Source organism: Cricetulus griseus, chromosome 2 (genome assembly GCF_003668045.3).
Source record: "Cricetulus griseus strain 17A/GY chromosome 2, alternate assembly CriGri-PICRH-1.0, whole genome shotgun sequence".
Taxonomy (NCBI): domain Eukaryota; kingdom Metazoa; phylum Chordata; class Mammalia; order Rodentia; family Cricetidae; genus Cricetulus; species Cricetulus griseus.
Window position 1 is genome coordinate 263,052,695 of NC_048595.1, and position 18,813 is coordinate 263,071,507.

The 18,813-nt window shown below is 45.4% G+C and overlaps 1 long non-coding RNA gene across 2 annotated transcripts in view; it reads left to right on the forward strand.

Annotated features, from left to right (window-relative positions):
- Positions 1-460: 460 nt before the first annotated feature.
- LOC118238080 overlaps positions 461-18,813 on the forward strand; it is a 27,412-nt gene continuing 9,059 nt past the window's right edge. The window contains exons 1-2 of one of the 2 annotated variants that reach the window (XR_004768445.1): positions 461-753; positions 2,839-3,303. This is a non-coding gene — a long non-coding RNA (uncharacterized LOC118238080). The remainder of the gene's footprint in view (positions 754-2,838; positions 3,304-18,813) is intronic. The other variant, XR_004768446.1, reaches the window with a different exon arrangement.

The following is an 18,813-nucleotide window of genomic DNA, read 5'->3' on the forward strand; positions in this document are numbered from 1 at the left end:
CTCTTTCATTTCAGGCTGTTGTACCTTTCCTCCAGTGCCTCAGCTTCACGACTCGGTATGGTATGGTGACAACATGGCTGCTGCAGTGGTTTCATAAGCTCTGAGACGGGTATACTTTAGGAAAGAGGGTCTTCTCCAGCAGCTGCCATCGGTCCATGGGGGACTCAGTGACTGAGTCAGGCTTGATGCAGCTCGCATAACAATATATGAACCAATAGCTATGTCCAGAGTAGATATTGTAGTTGCCTGCCTCTAAGCCGTTTTCTAAAGCCCTCAAGTAGGAGGAAGTCTTACCTGCCACAGGAACTACTAGTTGTGAAGAGGTGGATTCTTTGCTTCAAATGACATTCTGTTCTGGGAAAATCCTCCAACCATGTGGTGCTTTGGATAGGTATGATCCTCTAGATTCATGTGTTTGAATGCTTGGCCCATAATGAGTGGCACTATTGGGAGGTGTGGCTTTGCAGGAGGAACTGTGTCACTGTGGGGGTGGGCTTTGAGGTCTCATATGCTCAGGCCCCGCCCAGTGTGGCATTACTTCCTGCTGCCTGTGGATCAGGATGTAGAACTCCCAGCTACCTCTCCAGCGCCATGTCTGCCTGTGTGCCACCCTGCTTCCCTCCGTGACGTTGATGGACTAACCCTCTGAACTGTACGCCAGCCAGTTAAATGTTTTCTTTTATAAGAGTTGTCGTGGTCATGGTGTCTCTTCACAGCAATAAAACCTTAACTAAGACAAACCATTAATCTCAGGTAAGTGGTGAAATATTCCTGCACATTTCCAGAGAACATGCCGAGTGTAGTGTGTAAAGACTTTATTATTCATGATGCTGGAGCTGAAGCTCAGGGTCTTGCATGTGCAAGGAAAGAGTTCCACCGTGAGCGAGATCCCTAGTTCAAGATGTGGCTTTCAGATATAACAGTCACCAGAGCCACACCTAAAAAGAATGACTGGAAATGAAGTCAAACATGTAGGACTAGGAACGTAGATTAACTCCAAAGGTGCATTCCCATGGCAGAGTCAAACCACATACACTAACCGATCTAAGGAGACACTTGTTTAAAAAACAAAACAACCCCAAATGTGTCTTATAAACACAGAAAGGATTCTTAATGAAGATCAAGTCTAGCCTTCCTTTTCACTCAAATTTACACCCTGTAAAATAATTTTACTGACTTTCAATCTGTAGGTTTCATATGGGCAATGTCAGGAACTATACGATTCCATTGTTGGGTTGTGGATATTTAATTTTTCTCCAAATAACTCTGACCCTTAAAGTTATTCTTTTTATTTTAGTGAACATGTTCCTTTTAGGGCTAGCTCCTGAACTAGATGTTGGAAGTATTATACTTTTTTATTTAAAATACTTTTTTATACAATGTGTTCTGATCACCACTTCCCTTCCTCATCTCCTCCCTACGTCCCTATCCTTCCAACTCTCTCTCTTTAGAAAACACACAGGCAAAAAAAAAAAAAAAAAAAAAAAAAAAAAAAAGAATGTAATGTATTAGTCAGGGTTCCCTAGAGTAGCAGAACTTACAGAATGAATCTCTCCATATAGAAAGGGAATTTATTAGACTGATTTACAGGCTATGTTCCAGCTAATCCAACAATGGCTGCCAGTGAATGGAAGGTTCAAGAATCCAGTAGCCTGGATGCCTCAGCTGGATTTATGTATATGTTGGTATCCTCAAGAAGTAGTCTTTAATGCCAACAAGAGAATGGACTTGCTAGCTAGGTGAGAGCAAGCAGGCAAAGAGCAAAAGCTTCCTTCTTCCATCTTCTTGTATACGCTTCCAGCAGAAGGTGTGGCCCAGGTTAGAGGTGGGTTTTCCCTGTTCAAAAGATTTGGATTAAAGGTGTGTCTTACTGATGCCCGGAGGTGGTGGCACATGCCTTTAGTACCAGTGGATCTCTGTGAGTTCGAGGCCAGCCTGGTCTACAGAGCTAGTTCCAGGACAGCTAGGGCTACACAGAGAAACGCTGTCTGGAAAAACCAAAAAAAAAAAAAAAAAAAAAAAAAAAGATTCAGATTGGGAGTGGATGTTCCCACTTCAAATTTAGCAAAAATACCTCACAGGTGTGCCCCCCCATTTTTGTATTTTAGTTCTATATGTAGTCAAGTTGGCAACCAAGAATAGCTATCACTCAGAATAAAACAAAAAAACACAAAGAAAAAGCAACCCCCCCATAAAGCCACAAAATTGGAAACCCTGACATACAAGCACTTATTTTTAATTTTTACAACAACTGCAAAGTAACCTTAACACTCTTCTTTATCGATGAGAAAGAGGAGGCCAAGAGCCATGCCATGGTGTTGCTAGAGGTGGGCCCAGGATCTCTCCCCAAGTGGCTGGACAGTCTAGGATCACCTGGGAAGGGATTTTCAGTGAAGGGTTCTCTGGATCAGAGTGTCCTATGGGCAAGTCTTGGGATATGAGGGGAGTAGAACGCCCACTATGGGTGGCACCATTCCCGTGGAGGGGATCAGATTCTGTATAGGCTGGAGAAAGGAGGTTCAGCACAGTTGTTCACACACTCCTTCATTCCTCCGGCTTCTTGACTCTATGCCTGTGGCCATCAGTCTCAAGTTCCTGCCATGGTGACCACCCCACAATAATGAACTATAACCTGGAATGGTGTGCTAATACAAACCATTTATCCCCTATATAGATTTTTCTCCGTATTGTAACACAGGGACAGAAATGAAACAATACAGTAATGGGGCCCAGGTTTTTTGGCCAGAATGCCTTTCTCAGTAACTGGGCTGGTTGTGTGGAATGCCTTTCTTAGGGGAGAAAGTGTGACCACCCCAAACATGTTCGTGTGTATTTCAGGACCTGCAGTAGCCTGGGATGCCTCATGGTTCAAGGACAGGACAGGATTAAGTGAACAAAGTCCCAAAAGAAAAGTCTGGAGTTTCAGATTGCACAGACAGGAACAAAGACCGCTTGCATCTTTTTTAGAGGACGCCTTACCTTGGTTTTCTGAAAGAACTTTTGGTGTGGCTGGCCTAGTGAGGGAGGGGTTGAGCATTCTGATGCCATCGCCTGGTGAGACCAAAGTCTGGATGTTGACATGCCCAGCAAGCACCAGAGGAAGGCCCTACAGCTGAGCCTTCTTGCACCTGCCAGTGTCTTATGACCCCAAATCCCCTTTAGTTGTGCACACATGGACACTGTTTAGCTTCCTGGAGATCTCGTCTGCAAAGCTGCCAGGTTGAAGTGACAGAGTTTATCTTATCAGCAAACGCCTTCTCGATCCCCGGAAACTGTAATTCAGACCATTCACACCTCCCACAGGTGAGTCACTAACGCAATGCTTGTATCTTCAAACAGGTGTTTCCGAGCCAAGCTGGTGAGTTACACAAGCAACAAAGCTCTATTTGTAGACCCTTCAGGGTCAGAACCATCTGGGGGTGTGATTTCTGTTTGGTACAGGAAACGAGAGGCGCATGACTCCAATTTCTGGAATTTGGCAGCCTTCTACCAATATCTCTGATTTCGTTACACATATTTTAACAGAAGAAAAGAGGTCTTTGGGAAGACTTTGAAACCCATCCTTTGAATGGGGAACGGCGAGGCGGGTGGTGGGAGCTGTGCAGACAGCACACCTTCTGAGTGTGTAGGAAGCGGCGGACTCATGCGGTGACTAGGGACCAGCTCCAAGAAGGTGTCTCACTCAGGTATGAGCTTTAGCTTTATGTTCACAGAACTCAAGCAGAGGGAGATAATGACAGTTCTTTCTCCCATTTATTGGTGAGATGAAGTTACAGGCTCCGGGTGAACAACAAGGCAAAGATGGAATTCAGATTTTGGTGCTGCCTGAGAGGGTGGTGGTGCCATGTCCAAATCAGGGACATTGTGGAAGAAGCACACATTTGAAAGGGAAGACCACACGCCCCTCTTCTGGACACCCCAAGTGTGAAGTCTTCATTACCCAGGTGGAGATGATCAGAAGGCAGTCCCCCGAGGGAGGGATTTTCTGAAGGGGTGACCAACAGTGAAGGTTCCGTAAGGAGCTGTGAAGGTTGAGGAGGAGCCAGGAGCTGCTGCTGTTCTTGAGAAAATCCAGTGGGAATGTCGAAGCCAAATTAGAAAGATTTTTAGTTTTGCAAATTTTTTAGGATGGAATTTTATGCAACCTGAGCTGTCCTTGAAAGTGTGTGTGTGTGTGTGTGTGTGTGTGTGTGTGTGTGTGTGTGTAGCCCTGGAACTGGAGTTACAGACAGTTGTGAACTGCCATGTGGGTGCTGGGGATTGAACCCAGGTCCTCTGGAAGAGCAGCTAGTGCTCTTAATCGCTGAGCTATCTTTCTAGTCCCCTGGTCACTAGAAATTTTTATCTGTTCATCCTGACTCTAGACTGCCTGTGTGAAGACAGGGTTTCTGGATGGAATTTCCTGGGTCCCCTTGAGACCTGAGGAGGTTGGGGTATCAGTCTGGCTGCCCTTCCATCTCCATTGGGGGCAGTTTTCACTGTGGATTTCAGGATTGGAGGAGCGCCAGGAATTGCCTGATCCTCCTGTGGCACTGGAGTCTAGTGGCAGATTGGTCCCTGAAGAGAACACAGGCCACCTCAGGAGGGCCCTGTGCTATGAATTCTGTAATTTTCCAGCTTCAAACTCAGTCTCTGGCAAGGTCAGTGGCCTCCTTTCTCTTTAGTCTACTTGGACCAACTCTTGGTCCCTTCTCACTTCCAGTCTTTCCTTCTTCACCCACTAGCACACTCACCCTTGTCTGGCTTTGTCCTCCCCAGACTGCCTCTACTGTTCTGTAGACCAGGGGCCAATGCCTGCCTGCTGCCGCAACAACTTCCCATACTGCAAGGCTGTCCCATTGTCCTTTACAGCCAGGGCCAACATCTCATCCTTGCTCAAACTGCATGCCCTGTGTACACTCTGGTGACACTCTGGGTTGCTACTTCTCATGTAGGTGTTTGGTCCTGCTTCCTACCCATTCTCTTCTCTGCTGACTCGACTTTGCACCCCTTGAAGGCCCAGTTTTCCGTTCTATCCACGGTACCCTTTCTGTTTACTCCAGGCCACAGAGCCCTCCCTCCTCTAAACATTTCCATTCAACTCACTGATGTTTAATCACCTTTCTTCTGCTATGGGTATGTTTTCTCCCATGTCTCAACAATTTGTTCATTCCACTTCCTTATGTTTGTTCAGGGGGAAAATAGCATGTTTTAGGTGCTTGGCACTTGACTAGCAGCTTTAGGTACTGCATTCAGGCTGGCTTGTTCTGACTGGCCCTTCCAGTTTGTCCTCGGTGTTGCTCATACCCCAGAAGGCTGACTTTCATGGTACATCCACAGGACCCCATTACTGCCTGGCTTCCCTTACTGTGTGGTCCCCCAGCAGGATTGGGATAGAACAGAGATCAGGAGCTGCAGGTAGGGGTTCCCCTGTTCTTTGCTATGGGGTTGCCCTGGTGGCTTTGTCATAGGTCTGGTTAGAAGGTCCTTCCACATGGCTCTTTGTCTCAGGAGGAAGAACCTGTTCTTTCCTGTCATCATTAGGCTGAGGAATGTGTGCCCTAGTGTCACTGGTGTCTCTCCACCTTGTGGCCCTGCAGCTTCCCATGTACCGTTCCACACCATTGCAAATAGCCACCTTACTAAGAGCTGGGTGACATGGATGGCCAAGCCTTCGCCAGAGGACTGGACTGCCACATGCTATAGTAGCATCCACACAGAGAGAATCCTGTGAACACAGTGGCTACCCAAGAGCCTTTTGTTTTTCTCTCTAAGGAAGAAACCTCACTGGTTTTAAATTTTGCCAATGTAGGACCACCAAAGTCATCTTGAAAAAAATGTACAACCTGCTCTATTGAGAGTTTCTGGTGAAGAACTAAAGAATGAAGGCCCCAGGGCAGGGCTGCAGTTGGGTGGTATAAAACCTGATGTTCTGATGTGGGTGGCAGATGCTCCAACAGGGACAACTTCATTTCCTCCACAGTAAAGCAAGCAGCAATAGCCCCGAGAAAAGACAAAACAAACAAACAAACACAAAAACAAAAAAAGCCAAATCTGATCCAACCAGTAATTCCAATCACCCCCAAGTCCTGTAGGGAGTCCCCAGAGACCGTAGTTAATCAGACAAAGGAACTTTATTGAAAAGGAATTTCAATAAAGCCAATCTAAAGCATTTCTGAGAATTGAGTTATTTAAAAATGCCCCCAAAGTTACAGAGAGTAGAAACCAGTATGCAGAGGGCTTGTCTTGGGTTCCACCCAGGAGGCCACGTTCAGCCTCAAGGATTCCCAGCATAGCTCTTGGTGAGTGTGTAGGTGAGATTTTACTGCTCAAGGATGCTCTCAGATTCTGCTTAGCTGGAGTTAACTGGAAAAATAAAAATAAAAAAAGATAGCTAGCTCAGCTGGGAACAGACAAATCTAAGACACTCATCTTTCCTAAACTCCATTAACATACAACCTCAATTCAAAACTGGATTCAGTTACTTCGTGGAGAGAAAGGCGTTTTTCTCTTACAGCTGCTGTTGCTGCGTCTGGCTGTAAGCGGGGGTCAGCCATGACAAAGACAAGCCTGTGTGTTGTTTGTCTTTTCAAGCCCTTGCACTGGCACTGCCAGGCCCTGCGCTGTTTGGATCAGTTCCCCAGGGACCAGTACTTGTTTAGCTTTCAGCCTTTTTGTCCAGAGTTGATGATAGAAGAGGGAGCGGGGTGTTCTGTGTGACTGGTGGCATGCATGGGCCACACAGAAGGATTCTGTGCTGGGGTGTCCCTTAGGAGTGGTTGTGTAGAGATCAGAGTCCTGGCAAGAGCATGGGAGTGCCTGGAGGTGATCCCAGTGAGTCTTGATATTAAATATTAATTTTTTCCTCCTTATTTTTCTTTTTTCTTTTATTGAAAATGTATTTCTTTTCTTACAGTATATTGGTTTCCCCTCCCCTAGCTCTTCCCAGCTCCTCCCCACCTCCTCTCCCATTTCAATCCACACCCTTTCAGGCTTCCAAGGAATAATAATTAAATAAAATAAGATACAACAAAAACAAACAACTTGGAATAGGACAAAACAAATAAAAAGAAGAGTCAAAGGAGAAACTCATACAGACACACACACACACACACACACACACACACACACACACACACAGAGGAATCCCCCCAAAAATCCCCCATAAAACTCAAACCATAATATATATGCAAAGAACATGTACGGTTAAAAAAAAAAAAGCTCTGTCCCAGAATTATGAAGCAAAGAACACTCAAAGATACCATTGAACTCATTTTGTATTGGCCATTACCTACTCTTAAGAGTGGCTTGTTTCCCTAGTGAGACTCTTGGAGAAAACTAATCTTTCATTTATGAGTGGCTATCAGTTGGAGACAGCTTCTGGGCTAGGGGTGGGGCAGGTATTAATTCTCCACTCAGCTCTAGGACCCCATCAGGTGCAGACCCATGTGGACCCTGTGCACGCTGCCTCGGCCTCGGTGAGTTACTGTGTGTGTCAGTCCTGCTGTGTTTAGAAGGCCTTGTTTCCTAGTGTCTTTCATCCCCTTTGGCTCTTACAATCTCTATGCTTCCTCCTCCTTTTGGTTCCCTGAGCTATTCGGGGAGGGATTTGATGGAAACCTCCCCTGGGCCGAGTGTTCCAAGGTCTCTCTCTGCACATTGTCCAGCTGTGTATCCATGTATTGTTCCCACCTGCTGCAGGAGGAAGCTTCTCTGATGATGGCTGAGCAAGACAGCGATCTATAATTATAGCAGAATGTCGTTAGGAATCATTTTATTGTTACATACCTTTAGCACAGGATTTCTCAATCTGTGGGTCTCAACCCCTTTGGGGGGGTCACATATCAGACAGCCTGCATATCAGATATTTACATTATGATTCGTAACACTAGCAAAATTACACTTATGAAGTAGCAATGAAACAATTTTATGGTTGGTGGGTCACCACAACTTGAAGAACTGTATTAAAGGGCCACAGCATTAGGAAGGTTGAGAACCACCGCTTTAGCAGAACAGTACTTTTTGATTTTCCCATAGATCATTGGCCTGTCTCGTCTCAGGTTCTTGACCACTGGAGCAATGTCAGGCATGGGCTCCGTCTCATGGAGTGAGCCTTAAATCAAATCAGATCTTGGTTGGTTGGTTGGTTACCCCACATGCCTTGTGCCACTATTGCACCAGCATGCTTATGTGCCGGCCACCATAGCAGATTGAAGGGTTTGTAGCTTGTTGGTGTTTACTTTTCTATATTGATTTTTTAATGAGACAGGGTCTCATACAGCTCATGTTGGACTTGAACTAACTGTGTAGCTGAGGCTGTTCTTAAACCCCTGGCCCTCCCACTTCAGGCTGTCTAGTGTTGGGATTACAGATATGTACTACCACCCTTGGTAGTGCCTGGATTTTGTTGTTTTCAAATATTACTAATATTTGAGATCCAGAGTACTTTTGCTATGTAGTAGGCTCTGTCCTAAAAAACAAAACAAAACAAAGAAACAAACCAAAACCAAAAACCAAAAACCAAAAAACAGAAAACAGAAAACAAAAAACAAAAAACAAACAACCCTTCTATGTATTAACTCATTTAATCCTCTCAATCTTGTGAAGTAGGTATTATTATCTCCTCCACTTGGCAGATGGGAAAATTGAGACACACAGGGTCAATTTATTTGTTCAAGGTTATGCAATTAGGTAGTTCAGAGCCTGGGCTCATGGTACTGACTGTCAAAGAGTAGGTAACGAAAGTCTAAAACCAGGACACGGTGTTGTTTAGCTGCTGAACATTGTAGAACTCTCTTCCTTCTTTTTATTGTTCTCCCTCCCTCCCTCCCTCCCTCCCTCCCTCCCTCCCTCCCTCCCTCCCTCCCTCCTTTCTTTCCTTTCCTCTCTCTTTTTCTCTTTGCTGGAGATTGAATCCAGGACCTCACACTGCTAATCATGTACTCTAACACTCTTATCACTTAGCTACACCCCAGCCCTGATTCTTACTTCTGTGTCATTGGTCTGAAGATACAATTTCTAGAAAGGGCTGGGGGTGTTTGTAAGTGACAGCATGAGCAAAGCTCTGAATTTGAGCTTCAGCTACAGGAAAAGAAAACAAGCACAAATCTCAAGAGAAAACTTTCAGCCTCGTGTCCACCCTCTGGCCAAAGCATTGATCATATGCCCCATTTGGTATGTTGCCATGGCAACCAAGTAGGCCTGGCTCTGTACAGGGCAATTGAAGTCCTGGGAAAGAAGAGGGTGGGCTGGGTGCATCAGAGGCTTACGCCTGGCCGTTTGCCTTTGTTATCTGTCCCAGTTTCCTTAAAGCCTCAGATACACCTAGTTGGTGGGTGTTCAGGAAATGTTGACGGTGCCCAACTTCCTTCCACCTCAGCCTGCCAAAGTCAGAGCAGGATTGCTTCCTGTTCCCCCTCCATCCCCAGACACCTCATTATTATTACTTGTCAAGCCAAGTAGGTTTTTGGGCGTTATAAATTACTACCTCTCTTGAGTGTCTGCTTGCTTTACTTTTCATCTGACTTTCTTGATGCCCATGTAAACATTACCTCATCTACAACTCTCCCTGACCAATAGGTCAGGGTAGGATCTCTGCTAGGGGCTGGCTGTAGGGGCTCTAATGTCCTCTTACCTTGAGTTTCTCCTGATAAATAATATGTCCCAGTGCCCTAAGCTACCCATTAAGGGCAGTCATGAGTTTGTTATCAGATCCAGAGCTGCTCTGTGACAAGCTAGGGTCCCTTTAAGCAGTTATTCTTTGATAACCTGTATGGGTTGAGTTTTGTCAGAGTGGTTGTGGAGAGACACTGGGGGAGGGAGCTTCTCTCTCTAGTCTAGGGGCTGCATTGTAGGTTTTCACAGTGCCAACAGCACATGATGCCTTCCTGTGGGCAGCCTTCCTGGCACCTACCGGTAAATGACCTCTGTTGGAACTCTGCAGGCTTTGCAAGAGCTTGCCAAGAGAGGGTGCCTCCTCTTGGCCAGCTTCCCTGGCACCCCCTGCACAGCTTTTCAGCAGATATCTCCCTCGGTACTCCAGAGAGTGGGTTTATGGAAAGGTCAACCCTCATGACCTTCTTTACTCATGAGGCCTGGGACAAGATGGCCTCCATCTTGAATGCTCTGTTTGGGCTCTGGAGCTGAGGATGTGAGCTGCTCTTTCCCCCTCTGCTCTTCTGATGCTGCTAGTGCTTCCTTCTGTTTCATTGGCCGGTTCCTGCTATCGTCAGTCCCTGGTAATCACTCTTCAAAGTTCACTTGTAGAAACCACTGAGGGTCCTGCCTCCTCTTCTGACTTATATATTTAATAATTACATTTATTTCCACAAATATATTTAATAATTTTTATGTAACAATTATATATATTTAGATTTCCATAACTTTGTCCAACAAAGATAATTTACAGCAGAATGTCCAACATAGAACATGATTGCAAAATAGTTAAATATTTAAAAAGTATTTAAACATGAGCTGACACCTAGGATGCAAGCATGCCTGTTGTCCCAGTCATTTGGGAAGCTGAAACAGAAGCCCAGACATTGGAGCTCCAACAACAGAGTAAGACTCTGACTCAAGACAAAGTAAAACAAAATAAGCCCGGGTTGATGGTGCACACCTTTAAGCCCAGCACTTAGGAGGCAGAGACAGATCTCTGTAGGAAGCCGGTTCCTGCATTATAATGTTGCCTGAAGACACCAAGGTGTAAATTACTTCACAGGCGCTGGGTAATCTCCATTCCTTTGATCTCTGCCTATCCCGTGGCTCATTTTTGCCTGAGGAGCTGAAGCCATTCTTAGGGTAACACGTCCCAGGCGGCTGGTCAGCCTTTATATAAGGGATGGTTTTCTTAGTTCAATGTCTCTGCTCTGGGAAGCTTATGCTCTCCTCTCAAGATGCATTAAAGCTTGTCTGCAGAAGGATCCGAGTGTCCTGCGTGTATTTCTTGCTGGCGAGGAATACAGAGCAGGCGCGGGACAGATCTCTGGGAGTTCAAGGCCAGCCGGGTCTACATAGTGAGTTCCAGGCCATCAAGGGATGCACAGGGAAGCTTTGTCTCAAATAGGTACGTAGGTAGGTAGATAGACAGACACACACAAATGTATATACATACATACATACATGCATACACACATACATATACACACACACAACCTCCCCCTTATCAAACCTAACACAACTAGGGTCCTCACAACCTCAAGACTCAGGGACTGTGTAGCACAGCCTGTTAATGTCATGTTTCCATTCCAGTGGTCACTATACAGAATTGTGATGCCAATGGTTGAGCCTGATCACTAAAAACTCCTTTTATAGACCTTTCCAAGCCCTCTACACACACAAATTAGTAAGGAATCAAAAAGGGAATATTTCAAAGCTCAGTGGTCCGTACCAGGTTAAATATTGTACACGGTTCTCCCGAGTCCCATCATCGTGTTTTCAGTCCACCAGCTAAAATAAATATAGGTTTCTTTGCCTGGATAAACACACAGAATCCCAGAAACAGCAGAAAGTACAAAAACAAACAAACAAACAAAAAACCCACTTTACAAATGACAGTGGTCTAGAAGATTCTACATTTTCTTTCAGCTCTTAGTTCTTTGGTTGGTAAGGCAATTGCAGATTTGGAGCTCTGAGCAGTCAAGACCCTGGGCTCTGTCCAGTCTGTCCTTCGTGTTTGTCACTTGTCACTATGTGTCTAGAGGCCACATGTGGCTGCTACCCTCCCAGCCATTGCGTTTATCATCAGTTATAGCCATGTAATGCTCCATTTTATCCTCAAGCCAAGGTTTGCCAAGCTGATTCAGATTCTTGGGTCTTGGGTTGGCCCACGTTTTCCTACCATATGGAAAGCATAGCTTTGCTCATGTTGCTTCAGCTCCTCTTTATTCTTCCTCCTGGGCCTCCTATTTTTGGTTCTCTTGGCAGCTGGGCTCACACATTATCTGACCAGCTGACAAGAGAGTCTAGGAAAAGGATGAGAGATGTATGGTGAATGTGGAGTTTAACAACAAAAATCAAACTAGAGGTTTCCATGGGAGAATAAATCTAGGAGACGAAGTCTGGGGGCAAATTGGAATGGAGGACATGGGATTGGGGAAGCGAGGCTGTTAAGTAAGGATGGAGACTGTTGTCTCGAGCCTCTCATGTTGTAACCTGTGGCTAATACATTAGTCAGCCTGAGCACGTGGAAGCTACACAATATGGCTTAGAAAAACATTTCACCTCTGAAGAACAGTCTCAGAGGCAGACAATGCTGGAAGTGATTGGGAGTGGGGAGCCCCTGGTGATTGCTGCTCTCTGACATTCTAAACCACCCATCACTCAGCTGTTTCCTGAGTTCCCAGAGTCAGGGAGCATGAAAGACTGTCTTTGTCACTCAACTCTGTAAATGTTAACCTCCTATTAAATTTGTTTTTCACATAAAAGGACTCCTGGAATGTGTTCAGGAGGAAGCTTAAGCCTCGCACTACCTTAGATTGCTCATTTTCTTGTCCATACATAATGCTTATTTCAAAATCTTGTCTCCCACTCGTTCTTTTTTTTTTTTTTGGTTTTTTCGAGACAGGGTTTCTCTGTGGCTTTGGAGGTTGTTCTGGAACTAGCTCTTGTAGACCAGGTCTGGTCCGCCTGCCTCTGCCTCCTGAGTGCTGGGATTAAAGGCGTGCGCCACCAACGCCCGGCTCTCCCACTCGTTCTTAAAGGGAGTTGTACATTGTGTGTCGTGCTCAGGGTTTGCTTGTCTGCTTTGAAGATCTTGCACAGTATTCTGGGGTCTGTAACAGCACCTGTTGATAGTCCAGTTGCTTTCTTTGTAGATCTACCTCTTTTCCCCTTATTTCCCTTAAAATCTCCCTTTTGAGTTTGGCCATTTTGCAGCTTTGCTATGATGAGTGTGGGCGCCGACTTACAGAGAGAGGTTCATGGTGCAGTGTAGGCTGGTGGAGTCTCCAGTGCACTTGGACGTGCAGGCCTGGTGAGTTCTGGAAACTCGTTTATTGCTTTATTGGTTTGAATCTGGCCTCTTCTCTGCTCTCCTTGTCTCCTAGAGACTAGGTTGTCAGTGTGTCTGAGTGGAACCTTTTGGCCTCCAGGGCTCAACCTCTCTTTCACATTTTCTGTCTTCTCATCTCTCCACATCACATCATGGCTAGTTTGCAGACACATGTAATGATTTTCTTCCCAACTCTTGTCTTTTTTTCTCCCCCTCTGTTCTTCAGAGTTCTTTGACTCTGAACTGGTTTATTCATGGTCTGTAAGAGACCTGAGGTTGAGAATAAAGGTATTTACTCTGGAAGGTTCCACAAGTTTCTTCCAGATTGCAGGAGGTTGGTTTGGCCTTCTTCAAAGGTTGGGGTTTAAGGAGGGCAACACTGGCTCTCACGCCTTCTATCTTACCTCCCCTTCCCGGATTTCTTCTCTCGCATGTTTCTTGGGCTTTGGAAAGTTTCTCTGCTCTCTGGGAGTCCCCCTGGGCACTAGTTCTATATTGTGAGTTAGAGTGTATTGTATTGTGGCAGGACAGCCTTCAGGGACTTGGCTCTGTCATAATAGTGGGAGTGGACGCTGTGTGTGTACAGTGTTGGACACACATAGGCACTGTGGCAAGATACACACCAGCTAGCATCATGGTCCTCAGGTCAAATATTTGAGAATAAAACAATGGTATAGGAAATAGAAGACTGAAGTTCTGTCTCTCGCTGTAATGACATTCATATATGCCACTTAAAAAGAGGCAGGGAGAGAGAGATGACTTCCAGTGTTAAGACTTCTATGAAGGACAGTCTTGTATTTGGGGGATTAAGAGCATTAACAGAGCTAGCAAGGCAGAAGAGGTAAGGGCTCACCCGAACTCTGTTTATAGAAAGGGCCTCATCTCACTGTTGGTTTACCTTCTGACTTCCTAATTACAGGATTTAGCTGATACTTTTTCTTGAGTGTTCCTTTGGAAACTTCTATAATGTCCTTGTTTACCGGAGGAGTGTGCATTAGAGCCTAGGTCCCGTGGGACAGCATTTCACATGGACAGGGCTAAGGGGCTGAAGTCAAACATGGCCTTAAAGAGATGTTTGCCCTTCTGAGGGTGAGTGTTCTGTCTTCCTGATGCCCTCGAGGAAGTGGAAGCCCCACTTTCTGTCCTTCGAACACAGGCTTGCTGCAGATGCTTGCCTTCCCCTTGGTGCAGCGAAGCTGCCTGCAGCCGCCTCTGTCTGGACCTCTGTGGTTGGCTGAAGTTTGCTGTTGTCTGTAATCTTCAAAATAAAATTTTGAACCAGGCCCTAGTTCTGGGCTGGAAATTAGTTGTAGAAAATCTGGGCTCTGAACAAAAACTGCATTTGAAAGAGTGTCGTGCCCCCTCCCCCACTTTGTGCTCTAAAAGCAAAGGCTGAGAACAGCTGTTGACTGTTTACACAGGATTTTTTTAAACCTAACTGCTAGACAATAGCTTTTTTCTTCTCCATTAAAATGGCATTTTCTTTTTCTTGGGCCATTTAAGTCCTCAGTCAATGTGGTCATGAGGGTTGACCTGTGACTCTTCTCTTTGCCTAGAAGGGAACAAAGGCCCTTCTTTCTTTTTCTTTTCTTTCTTTTTTTTTTTTTCTGGTTCCCACTCTGTAGCTGATCTGCAACTTGTGGGGGTCCTTCTGCCACAGTCTCCTCAGCGCATGAACCTCCATGCTCACTCAGCTTTTGGGTCTTATGGTCAACCCTTGATTACTCAGAATGTTCAACCAAGCTGGGCTTTGGGGAAGAACCCTCTGATCACCTTTCTGGCCAGCTCAGCACAGGTTGTTCACAGGTCACACTTTACAGGAAGGTTCTGTGCCCAGAATGTCACATGAGCAAATATAGCACAGACCTGAGAACACTGGGCATCCAGTAGCTTTGGCTACTCCATGATGGGATATATATATATATTTCTTTTATTGGCTGATGAATAAAACACTGTTTGGCTGATAGAGGCAGGAAGATAGGCAGGGCTAGGAGACGAGAACTCTGGGAAAGGTAGGGCAGAGAGGGCACAGAAGGGGGCGCCATGGAGGGACCAGGAGGATAGGACACTGCAGTAAGGTACATAGATTAGTAGTTATGGGTTAATAATTAAGACAGAGCTAGCCAGCAAGAAGCCTAGCCATCGGCCAACAGTTTATAATTCATATAGCATCTCTGTGTGTTTATTTGGGATTGAAAAGAGGGCGGCAAGACCTGGCAGGACAAGAAACTAAAATAACAACCCCACACTATCCTCTCTCTGCACTAGAACTGTCCACTTTATTTTTTGACACAGGATCTCTCTCTCTCTCTCTCTCTCTCTCTCTCTCTCTCTCTCTCTCTCTCTCTGGCTTGAACTTTACAGTTGGTTAGACGGGCTGGCCAGTGTGCCCCAGGAATCTGCCCTTTTAACCCTCCACAGTGCCCAGACCACAACCCCATACCACCATATTTTATTTTTCCAACTTTTTTTTTAATTTGAATTAGGAACAGGATTGTTTTACATGACAATCCCAGTTCCCTTCTCCTACCCGTCCTCCCCTACCCGCCCCCCACCATATCTATTTTTACAGGGGTCCTGGGCATTGAACTCAGGTCCCCATACTTTACCAACTGAGCCATCTCCCCAAATATATGAATTTGGGATGCATAGTATCGGACCACAGGATGGGTAACCGCATTTGTCACTGAAGTTAGACTGTGTGCACATTGCTCTTGCCATGGGTTGCATGAGGTGTTGAGCAATGGGTTCATTTGGACACACACTCCCATTTCAAGTACCCTGCGTACTCCTCCTGAAGTTTGTTGCATAACCACCATCAGTTTTACAGCCGAGTGAGCTATGAATAACAGCACTTTCAGCTTCCATTACCAATCTGCCCCCAGGAGTATGATGAAGCTGAGAAAATGTTTATGGGCTAGTAAATTTTTTCTACTAATTTGCAAGGCTATAATAAAGCCCACGAACTTGATGGCCTGCAGGAAGCATAACAAGAATTAGGAATGTAGAGCAATTTAGAGCCATAAGGCCTCTTTAAGACCTACAGGAAATGACTCCCAGAAAACCGATGAATCATAGCATTTTAAACAGAGAATTGAACTGCTAATTTAGCCAGCTATAGGCTAAGAACAAAATTTTCCCAAAAGAATTTGTGATTTCCGTCTTTCTTGCCTTAAAGAATACAGTTAATTCACATATGTAGGAAATAAAAGTCAAATTAAAACCATGACTGGGAACACAGTGTATCTTACAAGGTAGTACTGTAACTTTGTCCCTTCTTAAAAGAACAGTATACACAGCCACATTCTGCCCTCTTGTGGCTAAAGTAATTACTACATGCAGGAGACCTCAGCGCCACTCCTGCTAGAAATCATGCTCGAGTGAGGGGCGGCCTGAGGAAGGTGGTGGGAAGAGGCCACTGCCGGAGCATGCACATTCGGCTGTAGTCACCCTTATTCAGGGAAACAGCAGTCAAGGGGGACCCCGATGTTTCAGTATATGCAAAGACGTTGCTGTCACAGAAAACATCTTCATTTCTGTTTCTTATTGGATGTACCCATTTACAGAACAGTAATTCTAGTTAGTATCACCTACAAATAACAGTAGTGTCTATCATTTCATGGGGCAGTTTCCTCACATTATCTCATCTACTCTCTAGTCTATGAGCTTATAGGAGAGCGGGAAGTATTTAGTGATGGCTTCTGTTCACCCAACTAGTAGGTAAGAGCTGGAATTTGAAGGGAACACAAGCTCCATGAAGCTGTGCACTTTCCATTGCACAACCTGGCTGTACCCACCTCTTGGGAACTGTGTGTCAGGTGATGCTGACAGGGTTCGCCTTTCCCCTTCCGTCAGGAGCTAGGGCAAGAGCAGGGAAACAAAGCCGAATATGGGAAAGATACTAGCAGACAGGGCACACAGGACTGTCTGCCGGGAAGTGTTTGCATACAGATGGTCTTCCTGGCCCTGAACTCACCTGCATATGGAAAGGCAGCTTCCTGTCTTCTAGTCTCCTTGGAGATCCCTGGGAGTTTGGTTTCCAGGACCTTCAGGGAGATGTAAGTTCTTTGTATTCTCTCTGTACTTTGACTCATCTCTAGGCTGTTTGCAATATAGCATAGAAAGTAGATGCTATTCAAGTGGGTACCAGACAGCATCACCCAGGGGGAGCTAACAGAAAGGCAAACCTATGCACGCTCAGTCAGAAGAAGCATTTCCTCCTCTGCATACATACGTGTGTGTGTGTGTGTGTGTGTGTGTGTGTGTGTGTGTGTGTGTGTGTGTGTATTTGTTTTGTTGAGACAGGGTTTCTCGTGTGGCTTTGGAGCCTGACCTGGAACTCACAGAGTGCTGGGATTAAAGGCATGCAGCACCAATTTTCATTCCACAGTTAGTTGAATCTACAGACACAGGGCAGGGCAACTGTGTTTTCCCGCATTGTCATGCGTTGCCTTTTGGCTTTGAGTGTGGGCAGGATCCGTGGCTTGCTTCTAGGCAGCAGAAGGGCGCACATGATCATGGGTGACTGCGAGGTGTTACCTAAGATAACAGTTAGTTTCTCAATTTAGCTGGAGAATCTGACTGTGTGGCAGCAGATGGTCACATGACAAGGATCTGGGGTGACATCTAAATGCTGAGGGCCACACTGTGAAGTCCTGTTCAGTAACTGCACAAATTGACTTTTCCAGTAGCTGTAGCCAGTTGAACCTTGCAGGAGACTTTAGCCTGACAGCAGCCGTGGTGTCTCCCAGCAGAGGGTATAGACTCCAGGCCCATAGAATTGTGGGATAATAAATGTGAGTGGTTTCGAGCCACAATGCTAATTATAACATTGTTACTCAGAAGCAGACAAGTAGAACAATCAACTTTAAACTTTTTGAAACTTGGGGCTGGTGAGATGGCTCAGTGGGCAAAAGCACTTGCTGCACAAACCTCATGACTTGACTTCCACCCTCAGGACCCACAAAGAGGTGGAAGGAGAAAACTGACTTCACAGTGTTGTCCACTGACTCCACACAGGTGCCATGGCATGGACACACCCTTGCATCCATCTCTCTCTCTCTCTTTCTTACCCACATACCCCAATAATCATACATTTTAAAAATGTATAACATGTTTACATTTCTCCTCCTCTTCCTTCTTTTGAAACAGTGTCTTACTACATAGTTCTGTCCATGAACTCACTATGTAGAACAGGCTGACCTTGAACTCACAGACATCCATCTTCCTTTGCCTCTCAAGTTAAAGGTTCATATTGTTATACCCAGCCTCCTCTTACTATTTTCATGAGTGTGGCTATCTAATTGTTTTAGCCCAATTATTGAAAATATTTTTATCCTATTGAATTGCCCTGGGATCAGACACCAACCCCTGCATTTCTTTGGATGCTCTGTTAACTAATCTATTTGCTGCTGTTTAATTATTCTAGCTTTACAGTAATTTTTTGAAATTAGGTAGTGCATTTCTCCAACTTTTTTTCCCCCAAGAGAGTTCTAGGTGCAGATTTACAAAGTAACAGCATCCTTTGTCCCCAGATGAAAGCCAACAGTGTCCTCCCAACTTTATCTTCCTCAGTCCTGAGTCAGCTGTCTCCAGGCCTGACAATTTCCAGGGCCACACACCACACTCCCTGAGGGGTTACAGGAGATCCTCAAGGGGAGCCATTGCTCCTTTCACCCCTCCCAAAGTGCTGCACAGCCCTTCCAGAGAGTTCTAAGGACAGCTGTGAGGCTGCCGGTGTTCAGTGTGGGCTGTGCTCATGCTCATCCACACCCACAACTATAACTTGGTGTCTCTAAAGATTTGCTTTGTTTCTGATATTGTGACACTGCACTCCAAACATC